Consider the following 15,075-nt stretch of genomic DNA (forward strand, 5'->3'; position numbering starts at 1 on the left):
GATGTAATCTTGTCTGATGAGATTTCATATCACTTTTTCACAGTGTGTGATCTATGTTTATTTAGGTTGTTTTCTTTTTCACATTTCTCACTTAATCTAAGTTTCTATTTCTCCTACATCAAAATAACAGGGCATAGTCATGCGTGATGTGCAGATGCACTGATATTTCACATTTGATTGCCTTAATACTAAAGCAGCCATGAAATTTAAAGCAATTGCTCCTGTTGGCATTGCTCCCTTGCCTCCATAGATCACAAGGAGAAATTTGATTGATTCTTCAGACAACCGGATACACTAAGGTTTTATTAACAAAACACATTTCTCTTTCAGGCTAGATGAGTACTCTTAGACACCCAGAAGAACTCTTAAACAAAAGCTGTATGACTGTAATTAGCAACAGTTACATAGTTGTGTAAATGCACAAGTGTATTCACATGTGTGGATTAAAATAACATTGGATAGATTCTGGAAAATGGAAAAAAAGACTTGATTACTATTTTAACTGCATCCTCCTACAATGGCCTCAGTTTATCTAAATAAACTGAACACGTGATGCTAAAGTGTGGTAGTTTTTACATAATTGAGGTGAGAAGCTGTCGAAATGTTTTCCCTTGTGGAATAAAATTGAGGCCACTTGCTTAAAGCATTTATGTTACTAATAAACATTCTGACTTCTAAAAAAGTTTTGACTATTAATAACTTCAAAAAAACTATTCATTTGGAAAGGGATCAGAACATTGCAAACTAATGGCTCATATATATATATATATACACACACTAACATTTTGGATGAATATGAAATTTGACTTGAAAAGCTGAATTTAATAAGATTCTATCTAAAAAGAAATGCTTATTACTGTAGATACAGGATGTATATGGAACCAGAAATAGTGCACAGAATGCCCATTTTACACATTTAAAAATAAGGGTAATTTTTAAATCACAGAAATGTTTCTGTATAAACTGCTGACCACTATCAACAATAGTAAGAAAATAAATATAGTAAGAAAATAGTAAGAAAATAATACATTTTATTTGTGATAACATTCCCGTTTATTTATTTATTTATTTATTTCCCCAGTCCTGGCAGTTTCTAACTTAACCGCGGCAGCTCATTCTTCAAAATCAAATGGTGACACAAACCAGTTAATTTAGTGGCTGCTGGCTTACTAATAAAGATTCAGTAAGTTATTACTGTTTGTGAGCTGAATCATGTTCAGTTGAAAGAAGCTGTATTTCTATGAAAAATGAAACAGCATGCTCTCTTCAATCAAAAATTCATAATCTCCCAGTCATTCTTTACCTCACATAGATATTCCAGGCAAGAAGAAAGTAAACTGCTAATTACTGTATTTCTTATCTATTCAAAATACTGCTTAAATTTCTTAATTAGCTACTTCTCCAGAGTTTTAACATACTCTTTACCATATTTTAGGAAGGATGGTAAAATAAAAATAGTATAAATAAGATAAAATAAAATTTCTTAGAAACAAAGTGTAAAATTTATGCTATTTTTAATGTGAGGCCATTCAAAGATTAGAACAGATGCACTGACAGCTTCCTATCATGGAAGTCTCATATTTATACTCATATAGCTGTTTTAGTATACTTTTTCCTGTATGGTAATTTCAAAATTCCTTATAGGAAATTGTTATTAGTTTAAAAAAAGTCAATTTTTTTTTTTTTTATAAAGATAAATAAATATTCTGCAAATGAAAGGCATAGTATACATCTTGCTAAGTCTATGCATTTATTAAATATGTCTACTTTGTAGCATTATGGCAAAGAAAATGTGTATCAAAGCATTCTGAATGTCTTTCAGTAGTTAAAAAATATAGAAAAGTTTGAATTATTTCCCCCTGTGTATGATGTTATGACCTCTTCATTTGTAAGAATATCCAGAACTTGACTGGGCAAAGTCCTGACCAACATGACTTATGCTGACCCTTCCTGGAACAGGGTTTTGATCAAGTAACCTACAATAAGTCATCCAACATAAATCTGTCTATGATTCAGAATCCTTAGTATCAAAGCAGTCATACGTGTCTTGGGATCTGTTTCAGAGCAGTCACAGTTTACTACTCTTAGCATCCAAATTCAGCGTGACTTTTTTTAACAGTGTCATGGTACTTCCATGGTACACAGGATACTGCGTACTAATATATACAACCTACATTCTTATACTCTCTTATATAAAAGTCTTCCTAAATTAATTACTCAGAAAGTAAGAGAAGTGAGAACAATGTGCAACTACTTCAAATATTAACTTGCAAACAATGAATCCAAGTATGGCTAGATTGAGAAAGAGAACCACAACACAGCATCATTCTGAGACAGCAAGGTAGAGGGAAACTACTTTTAAAATCCCTTCTCCTGGAGTTGAGAAAACCTTAGAGATGATTAGATGAAGAACATGATATTCAATAGATTCTGCATGCTACTGTTTTCATGCTTCTATCTATACCTTAATTTTTATCATTGATTTGGTTCTTAAACCTGGTTTTGCTGTGTTAGAATAAAGCTTATTTTCATTTGCCTTACTTTTAAAGTGAACCTGAAGAATCATTCACAGGTTATATGCCCGTGGCCTCTGGCAGGGAATTAGTAATAAAGTTCACAACACTTATTGAACTCACATTGCACTTAATTATTTTTCTACGAAAGATTGATACCTGTCAATATGTTACTTTATCTCTGACATATCTCAGTATTTCCGTGAATGTTGAGTTTTGAAAAAGTCAGCCCTTTAAAGAGTGTTGACTAACAATCATTTTGCAATATCACTACTCTCTTAATTCCATTCTGTCAATGAGAAGCATTCCACCATTATGAATAACATGGAAGAATAAATCCCGTAAAGGTTTTATCTTTTCCAAAATTAAGATAGCTGTGTTGATCCTACATGAAGCTCCAACTTCAGTAACAGACTCAGAGGCTCTGTATCCACAGAGAGCTCTGCAGTGTGACAGACAGTTTCTTAGGAGGACAATGTAAAAAATCAGCCATTTTTGTGGCCGCAGAAGAGATCTTTATGAAAAATTTCAAGCCCTGTGAAAAGTGTAAAGTTACCGACAGGAACTATCAAACAATTTATAGACTTGTAAATAACAGCCAAAAGTTTTTCCTCTCACAGAGCTCGCTTCTATTTCAGGGTCTTTCTGCATACTTTCAGGGGTTCAGACCCTTTTTTGCATGATGTCCTCTCCCATTGTCTTGGATAGTTTTTGTATTGCAGACCAGCTTGAGCAGGAGACATAAGAGAGGCTGCCATACTATCTTATCTATTGGCATTAGGGCAGGCTTGTAGGAATAATAAGTTGGAATAATGAGTGAGTAGTGCAGCTATGAAGCAAGTACCACAAACACTGGGTTGTTAAAAAGTTATGGAAAGCAGCATGACTTCTCAATGTGTACTTGAAATAAAGCAGCTAGAAATTGAGTATCACACTATTCTGATTCTGCTGGACTTCAGAAGTACTCTGGGAATATCAGTTGGATAAAGTGCATATGGACACTCAGCCACTTATATGCCACCAGAGCCATCAGCCAGAGACTTGAGAGAAGCTAGATGCCTGTCTGGAATTTGTCTGAAAGTTCCCAGACTCAACATTACCTATCTGCTGCTTCAGACATGCACAATTTTCCTTATGATTCTATGTAAGTAAAGATGCACATTTTTGGTTCTAAACTTTGCATCTCTTAGAGAAATTCCAACAAGAAAAATTGTTTATAACAAATAAATAAATAAATGTTTTTTTCATTAGCTTCTGAGAAGAGCATATATACTGCTATTAAGTTGCTGTTCGCTGTGTCATAAGATAAGATGGACTTAGGAAGTTTTGTTTCTGCAAATTTTAAAATTGAAATCAAAAGTTCTTTTACAGGCTAAACACGTAACAGCTATGCATTCTCATCAAATATTGTCTTCTTACCAGGTAATGCAATTGTTTAAAAGAACACAAAAAGCGTTCTTAAATCATGATTTTATAATGGATGCTTCTTCATTGCAAATTAACAATTTTTTTACATTGTCTATTCAGCTTTCTTGCCAGTTGTCTTTCCCACATCTTCAGTGATTAATCCTTCTCAGTTCTTTTATTTCATTTGCATGTAATCCATAAATGGTTGATTATTTTGCACAATTCCATGCATCAACTATTTTATAAAATTCAAGTGGCAACCTTATAGCTGGTAACATGAAACATTATTGTAGTGAAAGGGAAAGATCAATAACTGTCTATGCTCCTCAGAATTCTATTGCCCACTATTCTTAGAAGTTCAGGAAATTAAATAATTTTACTTTCACAGGGTGTTATATGAGAGGAAAAGCATATCATTATTATAGATATAAAATAGGTGAGTGAAAAACAATGAAATGTGTATTCACCTCTCCTCTTGATATACACTTTAATCAGAAATATTTTCTTTAAGCTTTTTGAGTTCCATGTGCTTCTTCAACATGAGATCAACAGTTGAAGCATATGCTTCATTGATTCCAATTAATTTATTCAGATGATACGATTCCCTAAGGAGTAATGTCTATATTGGTTTACTGAACACCTCCATTCTAATCTACAAAATGAATGTAATTCTTGGGAAAATGTAAATTGACTTCAGGCAATAGGAAAAAATATTTCAATAAATCATTGCAGTGTTTTTAATTCAAGCCCTAAGCTTTCAACAAAAATTCCAAAATGGCCAGATAGAACAAATTTGTATCTGATAACCAGAGGTATTAAGTCCATATTAAGTCCCAAGTTAGGGTTAAAGAAAACTGTTTTTCCCATACCTAGTATTTCTAACTACAACTTTAAAGGAAAGGTGTCTTTTGTCAATACAATGATTTGACTTCTTTCACTGTTTCTGTATTTGCTACCACTTTTCAGGACATTTTAAGACAGTAGAGAGGTACAGAACGTACTGATTATTGAAGGCATCTGTTTCTAAACAAAGTAGTTGGAAGATACTTTTTGTCTTCCAGCTTTCATGAACCATTTGCATAGTGACTAGAATACTGCATAGGCTAGAAGTCTGGTTCAAAATGCAAGAAAATGATGCAAATATTCTATTTATTTATATATTCTATCTATTCTAGATAAAAATCTATTCTAGAATTAAAAACGATCCTTTCTAGATTTAGTAATTGCTACTTATGTTGCCAGTCATAAATTCCCAATCACAAAAAAAAAAAAAAAAAAAAAAAAGCAGTCTTCAATTAATTTTATAAATTTAAGGAATCCCTTTCACTAACTTGTTTATTTTACAAAACCAATGCCTTCAGTGGTCAAATATAAATCTAAATATTTTTAGAGGCTTAAAGCAGGATTTATAGATATCTGTAATGCATATAAACATAATACAGAGATAAACCGATGCAACAATATCACTCAAATCCCTTCAAGCTGCTTTTTAAATTGAGTGCTTTCTCACTGTCTGACTTTACCCTATGCACACTGTTATGTTTCTAAGTATAACTTAACTGCAAAAATTCATCCAACGTTAAAGCTTTATGACAAACAAGGAAGTAACAATTCCCCTGCATAAATCTGCTAGGGGGATGTCTGATTCAGAAGAGTCCTAGATACATACAGACAGGAACGTGTTTATTAAAAAAAAAAAAAAAAAAAAGATAAAATCATATTCTTGCAAAAAGTAGCAGCTAAAGGGCATGCCCTTTTTATGGCAACCTACTAATTATAGCACTCAGAAAATGAATGCATCAAACTTGTATCTTTCATCACCTAACTGAGGTACACTGCTCCTGCTGAAGCTATGACATTATGCAGAAAGACATGCAGGAACTGTGAGATCAGAAAGAGGTCAAAACTAAATCTGAAAGGAGCATATGAGGTAAGGCAAATGATCTGGTAAAAAGTCCTTAATCTGGAAAGTAGTAAATCAAGCTGTCTACTTGGCAAAATACTTTTCAGCTATGACCATCACAAAAAAATGGGCATAAACATATTTTACAAAGTATATGCAATTATTTACTTATCTATCGATTTAGTCAAAGCGGGAATTCCAAGTCAGTTCTTCTCTTGTAAGAGTCTTATAAGATTGAACAAATTTATGAAAACTCACATGAATGAAGCTTTGACTCAGACCCCAAACACTCAAAGAATCTTTCAGGCTTCTCCCTGGGAACAGCCTGAAGCAACTCTACACCCCAGCTGGTTGGATCTTACAGAATCATAAATTTATACAATAGCTTACATTGGAAGGGACCTTGAAGATCACCTAGTTCCAACCTGTGACTGTGGTCAGTTGCAACTCACTAGATGACACTACTCAAGGCCGCAACCAAGCTGGCCTTGAATGCGTTCAGGCATAGATGTGAGGTTCACCAGCCTGTAGTTTCCCAGGTCTTCCTTTCTCACTTTCTTAAAAATGGAAGTGATGTTCTCCTTTTTCCAGTCACAAGGGACTTCACCAGACAGCAATGACTTCTCAAATACGATGGAGAGTAGCTTGCCAATCACATCAGCCAGTTCCTTGAAGATTTACAGGAGCAGTTGGAAGCCACTGTGTAGCTGCCATGAACAATACCTGCTGGGACGATTCTCATGACTGGAATGTGGCTACTGATGGCTACAAGCCTTTCAGAAGGGATATGGGAGGAAAGAGGTTAGGAAGCTTTGCCCTCTACATCAAGAAAGGAATACGGTGTGAAGATCTATCCCTGAAGAGTGACCATGGGGGAGTCAAAAGCCTACGGGTGAGAGTTAGAGACCAGGACAACAAAGGAATCCTTCTGGCTGGGGTCTACTACGGGCCACATATCAAGTTAAACCTGTTCATGAAGCCTTCTTCCTCCAGCTATGGGAGGCATCGTGACTGCAGTCTCATATCCTGTTGAAGGTCTTCAACCACCCTGATATCTGTTGAAAAAGTAGAACAGTGATTTGTAGGCAATCCAAGAGATTCCTGTAGTGTACTGAGGATAAATTCCTGAGCAAGGTATTATGGCTGAACTGAGACCTGCTGATCAAACTGGAGTTCAAGAAGAAAATGCACAAGCAGTGGAAGCAGGGACAGGTAACCAGGGAGGAGTATAAGAATGCTGCAAGGCTGTGGAGGGATAGTGTCAGGAAAGCCAAGATCCAATTGGAACTGGATTTGGCAAAGGGCACAAAGAAGGATATGAAAGGCTTCCATAGTACATCACCTGGAAAAGGAAAGTCCAGGAAGGCATACCCTCCCGAATAAGTAACACGTAGTCTATGAGTCCTGATGTGATGCCTCCCAGAGTCCTGAGGGAATTGGCTGATGTAGTTGCCAAGCTTCTCTTGATGACATTTGAGAAGTCCTGGTGGTCAGATGAAGTCCTTGGTGACTGGAAAAAAAGAAAATGTAGCACCCATTTTTAAGAAGGGTAGAAAGGATGGCTCAGGAAACTACTGACCTGTTAGTCTTACTTCAGTGCCAGAGAACAGAAGCAGATCCTCCTGGAAGCTCTGCTAAGGTACATGGAAGACAGGGAGGTGATTATGGATAACCAGCATGGCTTCACCAAGATCAAGTTATGCCTGACCGATCTTGTTGGCATGACTGCATCAGTGAACAAGGGAAGAGAGCCACTGATGTCATCTATCTGGACATCACTAAGGCCTATGACATGGTTGTGCATAGCATTCTCTTCTCCAAATTTGAAAGATACGGATATGATGGATTGACTGTTTGATGGATGAGGAACTGGTTATGAGATCATACTTAGAGAGTGCTTATCAGTGGCCCAAAGTTCAAACGGAGATCTGTGACAAGTGGTGCCCCTCAGAGGCCAGTATTGGGACCACTGCTCTTTAATATCTTGTCAATGACTTTAACGGTGGGATCAAGGGGTGCACCCACAGCAAGTCTGTGAATGATGCCAAGCTGTGGGGTTTGGTCAACACACCCGAGAGACAAGATGCCTTATGGGGGATCTAGACAGGCTTGAGCAGTGGGCCAAGGTAAACCTCATGAAGTTCAACAAATCAAAGTGCAAGGTCTTTCTCCTGGGTCACGGGAACCCCCACTATCAATATAAGCTGGGGGACATAAGGATGGAGCACTGCTCTGCCAAAAAGGACTTAGTCGTACTGGTGGATGGTAAGCTGGATATGAACCAGCAATATACTCTCATAGCTCAGAAAGCCAACTATATCCTGGGCTGCATCAAAAGAAGTGTGGCCAGTATGGAGAGGGAGGTGATCCTGCCCCACTACTCTGCACTTGTGAGACCTCACTTGGATTACTAGGTCCAGATGTGGTGTCTTCAGTACAGAAGAAACGTACTTGTTAGAGAACATCCAGAGAAGGGCCACACAAATGATGCAAGGGATGGAATACCTCTCCTACAAGGACAGGCTGAGAGAGCTGGGGCTCTTCAGCCTGGAGAAGAGAAGGCTCTGAGGTGACCTGAGAGCAAACTTTCAGGTTCTAAAAATAGGAGCAGAAAGAAAAAATAGGACTGACTCTTGAGCAAGGTCTGATGTGATAGAACCAGGAGAAGTAATTTCAAACTAAAAGTTGGGAGACTTAGATTGGATATAACGAAGAAGTTTTTTACATTATGAGTGGTGAGGTACTGGAACAGGTTGCCAAGAGAGGTGATGGATGCCCCATCCTTGGAGACATTCAAGGTCAGGCTAGACCAGGCTCTGCAAGCATTCAGCTTCCTCAATGGTTCTCCATTCTCCAGAACCCAAAAGGCAAATGGGTAGCTAACCCACCATTTCCCCGCAGTCCTCTGTCAATCTGCCATTGAAATGCCATTAGTATGTGTACAATAACTAATAATCTTTCTTTTACAATTAGTAAATAAACGATACCTCTTTATCTTTACAATTTAGGATTCTACTTAACAACTTGCAGTTGTGGGGTGTGTCTGTGTTAGAAGATTTCAAGTGTTTACAACAGAGCAAGGCAGTAAGACTTCCTTCATTCATCTGCTTTATGTAGGCCATTAGTTGAGAACACAGTACTTTCTTTTCTGTATTAACTAAAATTTGAACTCAGATCTAATGTGGACATAGTCTATAAATCCAATCAGGAAAAAATAACCCTTACTGGAAAGTATTTCCAGGGTGTGACATTAACATTGCAGAGAAGAAAAGAGCTAATAAGTTGATACAAGGAAAAAAAGGAGGAAAAAAAAAAAAAAGGCAAGAAAAAAATCAGTAAGTAGGAATAAATTAGGGAGAAATCTATACTTGAAACAAAATTGAATTTGCTGGATATGCAGAAATTATTTGATACACAGCTTGAGACTTATAGTTTGAGATTTAAATAAGAACTTCATCTCATCACTCTTTTCTGTCATCTAAATTTCCAGCAGGCATCCAAATTAATTCCATTGTCTCTTAAGCAATAGGTGACATAGCCCCACGATACCAGCACTGCTATCCAATAACTTAATCAAGGGACTCAAAACATGAATATTGTCTAGCTCATCAGGTAATCCACTTTCTCTGGGAAGCCATCTGGCTTTCCTCTCAAAGGTCTACATATAGGTTTCCTAAATCTAAAATCTCTCTTGCAGCGGTGCTCATGTCTTTTGTAAAGCTTGCCTATATCCTGAAGCTCAACACTATTTAGAACTACTATGTAAAGAAAAATTCCTTACTGGCCAAATGAAGCACAGTTTTAATAACAGAAAGTGTCTCAGAAGCAACTGGAAGAACACAGAAACTACCCTGTTACTACTTTCTGTCAACTAAAGAGAATATACCTTTATATAAATATATAAATATAAATGTATTCACTTTATTTTACAGAAAGTCCAATACAATATTAATAATCAATAAAAGCCTGTTGTAGGTTTAAGCTATGGAGTAATAATCCATGCCAAGTGCCATAGATGACTGACAATACAATGTGGTGAATTAGCACAGCATAATTTACACCCTATCGTGTTCTGCTTAATTTAACAGCGAGAACTCAGCTTCCCCTGTGTGTGTCTATAAACATTTAACAACAGAGTTTTCTTTCTAGAGATTTCCCTTCAAAATAAACTGTACGGTGACAACAGATGGCGTTACAGCAGATGTACCACAAGACCCAAAAGTTCAGCAACTGTCAATCAAGAGATGCAGAATGGTGACTCTGAGGAATTATAGTAGTGATGTATTGTAAAACAGCTAATTCAAAAATTAAGCCAAATCAGGAAAAAAAAAATATCAAAACACCAAAAAGAGTGAACATACACACTGTCTTTAAGGAACTACTAGAATAATGACATGGTTTCTTTGAAGGAATGTCACCTTCCAGCAGAATTTCAGCATTTAATCATTCCAGTTTAAAAATATGAATACAATACAATCTGAAATGTTATTATGATACTATTAAAATAAATAAAATATATGGAGTGTGCTACCACCAGATGTTACCACTAGAACAGATGTCCTATGAGCCCACCTACGCAATGCCTTTCACCTTTCTAAGTGTAATAAAGATGCAACACATCTTCAGCAAAGGACACAGGCTTGGGTGACAGGCATGCCAGCTACCATGTCATTTGTATGCATTCACCTTTACACAGCTTTCATAAGAGGTTTTATTAAACAAACTCACTGAGTATAATTTTTAGAAGAGAATTCTTTAGAATTTTTAAAAGAGACTGTTCCAAGAGTCTTACTTTAATCAAGTGGAACAGCAGCCTATTAAGCCAGAATATAAGGTGACATATAGCTGATATGATATGACATTGCCACATGTAGCTGCATTTATTAAATTATATTAAAACAAGAAAAACGGGTACACTCAACTGAATCTCAGTGAGAAAGTAAATATTTAATTGTGGCCTTCCAATACTTGAAGGGAGCATAAACAAGAGGGGGAATGGCTGTTTACAAGGGTGGATAGTAATAGGACAAGGGGAAATGGTTTTAAACTAAGACAGGGGAGGTTTAAGTTAGGTATCAGGAGGAAGTTTTTCACTCAGAGGGTGGTGACACACTGGAAGAGGCTGCCCAAGGAGGTTGTGGATGCCCCATCCCTGGAGGCATTCAAGGCCAGGCTGGATGTGGCTCTGGGCAGCCTGGTCTGGTAGTTGGTGACCCTGCACGTAGCGGGAGGATTGAAACCAGATGATCACTGTGGTCCTTTTCAACCCAGGCCATTCTATGATTCTATGATATGCCTGCAATGCAATACAACTCATGAAAACTGAATACTGCAGAATGTGATATGCACAGCTATACTCCAGTTCTGTCTGTTAATAGGACATCAGTTACTCATGCCACTATGTTATTTTAAGACTGAATGAAACACAGTTGTGGAACTGGAAACAGTACTCAGTAAAGAGAGACATAGGAATCTAAGTAAGAAATAGGCTGTTATAAGTTCCAAAGTAATATCATGAAATATTAGAGCTGCATGAATCTCATTATAAGCTGTTAACTTTGCCCAGGACAGCTACCAATTCTTATCTAATTTTAGGAAAACTCTAGAGGGAAAGATTCCTCTTAAAAATGATAGTCAAAACTACTCAATGAGAATATCTTCTGTGCAGACAAGAAAAATGTTTCAAAAATACTCATGCTGCCTGTAGATAGAAGAGAAATAGTGTACAACTAAAGGACTTTCTTCTCTATTACACTTTTTTTTTTTTTTTTAAGTTGTACTTGATGAAAGATGGAGGGAAATAATTTTTAATTCATTGTAATAGAGATACAGCATGGGTAAAGAGAGTTTTAAATACACTGCTGTGCCCAGACATTCCAATCACTGTTCCATGTAAAAAGCGTTCCATCAGGGCTGCATTGGTGAGAGGAAGCACTGCCTTCTTTCTTACAGAAACATTGGGATGCTCTCCTTGCAAGGGAAAATTTAGATGTATTGGGCTGAAGTCCCTGTTGAAGCAGTAAAAAAGAACTAACATTACAGAACCAAGAGGGACATGTGAGAATGAGCAGAACGATCTTCATGGCTAAGAAAAACAGTGGCAGTAGTCTGAAATGGAGTACACTAAGGGCTACATTAGAAAAAGAAACATAAACTTATTTTTAATTGCTTGTCTAAAATTGTTCTTTTAATGTTTGTTTCTAAGTTCAGTTTCATCAGTTCACTGAGATATCTTTCTGTTCTCAGCTAGTGTTGTGAGCCTCCCGGAGAATACAAGACATCTAGGGGTAGCAGCCTATGTGAAATAATTTGTCTTTGCAGTCCACAAGAAACTCAGACAGTGTTCCAAATCTGAAAGCCATTCCTGTTAATTTAACATGAATATTGCCTCCTAGAAACAAATACTCAACTATTCTTCCAAGTATGCAGCCTTATGAATACCACCGGTGAAGACACAGCATGTAAGTCAAACTAAGCTTTAAAAAAAGAGAATGAAAATGAAATATTTGAATGTAAAGCCAAAGTTACACTATCCCATCTACCATTCCCTTTTCTGATATCAAGCAGTTCTGAACGGCTATCAGTCTTAAAGGCAACCATTTGAACTGGCCAGCCAAATGGCCACTGATTTTTCAATTAGCTGGAATCCTAAGCCAACAACAGTGCTGGCTGTCCTCAGGGGAAATCTCTTCTTTCTGGCTCTGGGAAGCCTGGTCTGGTGGTTGGCGACCCTGCATATAGCAGGGGGGTTGAAACTGGATGATCATTGTGGTCGTTTTCAACCCAGGCCATTCTATGATTCTGCAAATCTTTTAAAATCTCTGTGAGAGACGAGCAGGAATTCTCCCTCTTTTGGTATGTTATATATGTGGAAAAATCATCATACATATCCAATCCAATCCATCACACACATCATACATCCAATACCAATGCACTTCTAGTATTAGGATACTTATCCTTCCTTAGAAAATAAAACATACTTTTTAGATGGGATTAAACTGCTTTTTGCTCTTTGCTTTTGAAAGTGATGCCTACAGTGTTTGGTAACTTTGAGAAAATAAAACTAAGGGTTATATGAAGATATGCATCTCTGCCTTATTTGTATGACACTTTAAGCGCTACAATATTTTTGCTTTCTTTGTTTAACAGAGCAAAAGTAGATTAATTTTAAAAACAATGTTATGAAAGATCGTTTTATTAAAACAAAATTATTTTATTTCCCTCTGAAGCTGGCAATTTTTTGGTAGTTAATGATGACAGTTAAGCATTACGCTGAGACTGCAGATAGAATTTCCAGCAACCATGGAAAATAACCTATTTAAACCAAGATACTTGGATACTTTGTTGAGTTAATGCTCAGATCTTGAAAGAGGGAACATATTGAAACTTTTGTTGGTGTAATGAGAAAGATCTGAGAACTAAAAGAACACAGCAGTTCAATTTATACTAATTGCAGGTATTTCCTAAGGTCATGTACTTATTACAGAATAAGATCATTTTGTGTAGATTCTTTGATTGTATTTAAGCCTTCAGGCGTGGCTTTTGTCTTTGTAGTACAGAAGCAAGAGGCAATTTATTGCATTTGTGAACACAGCTATAACGCAGTAAATGGAAAATCAGTTCCCTGGTTTTCCCATGTCTATCTTATCCAGCAGTTTGTCCTGGTACTGCTTTCCTACTAAGAAGATACATAGGATGGACAGTAAGAAAGATAATGTGCTTGTAGTTTGGACTAATTTAGATAAAATATATTGTAAGAAATAATATGAAATAAAATCCAAATCAGATCAGTTTCAGAGTTTAAGTTCATTATGTGCTTGCCTAAAAGAAGTTAAAAATTGCAATTCAAAATCATAGACAAAATTGTTTTTTTATTAAAATAATGCCACAATGATAAAGATATTCAAGATGATAATTAATATTCTAGTAAACATATAATGATTTATCAAAGAAAAAGGCCTGTTGCTTCCCTGCACATTTTTTATGTCTGCTGCATATCAGAAGACAGAAATTAATGGTATGTCTGCGTACTCTTTTGTGACTCTTCTCTGTAAGTTCTCCTAATTTAAGTTAAATAGGGTATTATTTCCTACCTCCACTTACAATTTAAAAACAAAAGGCAACTACATAAAATAAACCCAAACAGGAGTCTGTTTTAAAATAAATAGTCCCTAAAGTTTCAAGATATCTGTGGATCAATAAATGTTTTCCAGTATTTGATGGACAGTGAGACCTTATCTCCTGATCCGCCTCCTACTTTTCAGTTTGACATTTTGGCTGACTTCCTTGAAATGGTTCACAGTAATTCTTTTCAAAGATAGTGATTGATGCTGATAAAGGAACGCATTAATTGTAGGCCAATCCAGCGGATAGCAAGCTACTCAAGCCAAGCAAGTTAGTTTTGCTTTACACTGGAATTCCAATGAAGAGAAATAAAATGCTCTATATGTCAGGAGTTCAAAACCAGCAAATAACTCTGAATGAATAATAGTCTGGTGGGACATTATAACTGTTGTTTATAATTTTACTGTCCTTACTTTTTTGAAGTTAATAAAAACATGGATACAAATTCAGAGTAAATCGTAACAGTGAAATGTTAAGTGTTTGTTGTTGTTGTTTTCTTAAATAGGTATTTTGTCCCTCCTTTGAGACAGGAGCACTTCTTAGTCACTGCCAGCAGATGATATTACAGAAATTGTTCTGAAAATGCTTAAATAAAATTAACTTTGATTGCTAAATGTAGCAAACAACTTCTTGGTAACAACAGGAAGCAACAGTGAAATAAATATATCTGTATTATCTAAATATTGTAATATAAAATTGTACTGTAAAGAATTAAAAAACGTGCAAATAAAAATGTGTCTGTTTACTATGTTTCATCTGTTCTAACTTTTTTTATACAAGGCGTATAAATACTTGTTATTATTTTATTATGATTTGCGGACCTTCTGAAGAAGAAAGAAGCAAAGAAACTAATAATGCCCATTCCTGCTACGTGAATTACACTTAGTAAAATTCCATACTAATGAAGTTGGACCAGAGACACGTAACTCAGAAATAATCTTGACTGAAATGTGAGGTGAAAGTACTTTCATTCTTCAAATATATCTTCATGAAGTCAAGTTTGCAGCTCAGTGCTGTACATAATTCTCTTGGTCAACATGGAGGCAATTTACTCCTCCTAATGAACCTAATTTTTCTGTTTCCCACTACTCCATTACTTAAAAAGAAATCCCCATTATGTAACATTTA

At 36.1% G+C, this 15,075-nt stretch overlaps 1 protein-coding gene across 1 annotated transcript in view; it reads right to left on the minus strand.

The window, feature by feature from the left end:
• Window positions 1-15,075, minus strand: part of SNTG1 (syntrophin gamma 1) — a 164,557-nt gene that overhangs the window by 46,818 nt on the left and 102,664 nt on the right. The gene's annotated exons all lie outside the window — the stretch shown is intronic.

This window comes from Centrocercus urophasianus, unplaced genomic scaffold (assembly GCF_019232065.1).
Source record: "Centrocercus urophasianus isolate 14NV4802_14NV808 unplaced genomic scaffold, USGS_Curo_1.0 seq_11, whole genome shotgun sequence".
Classification (NCBI taxonomy): domain Eukaryota; kingdom Metazoa; phylum Chordata; class Aves; order Galliformes; family Phasianidae; genus Centrocercus; species Centrocercus urophasianus.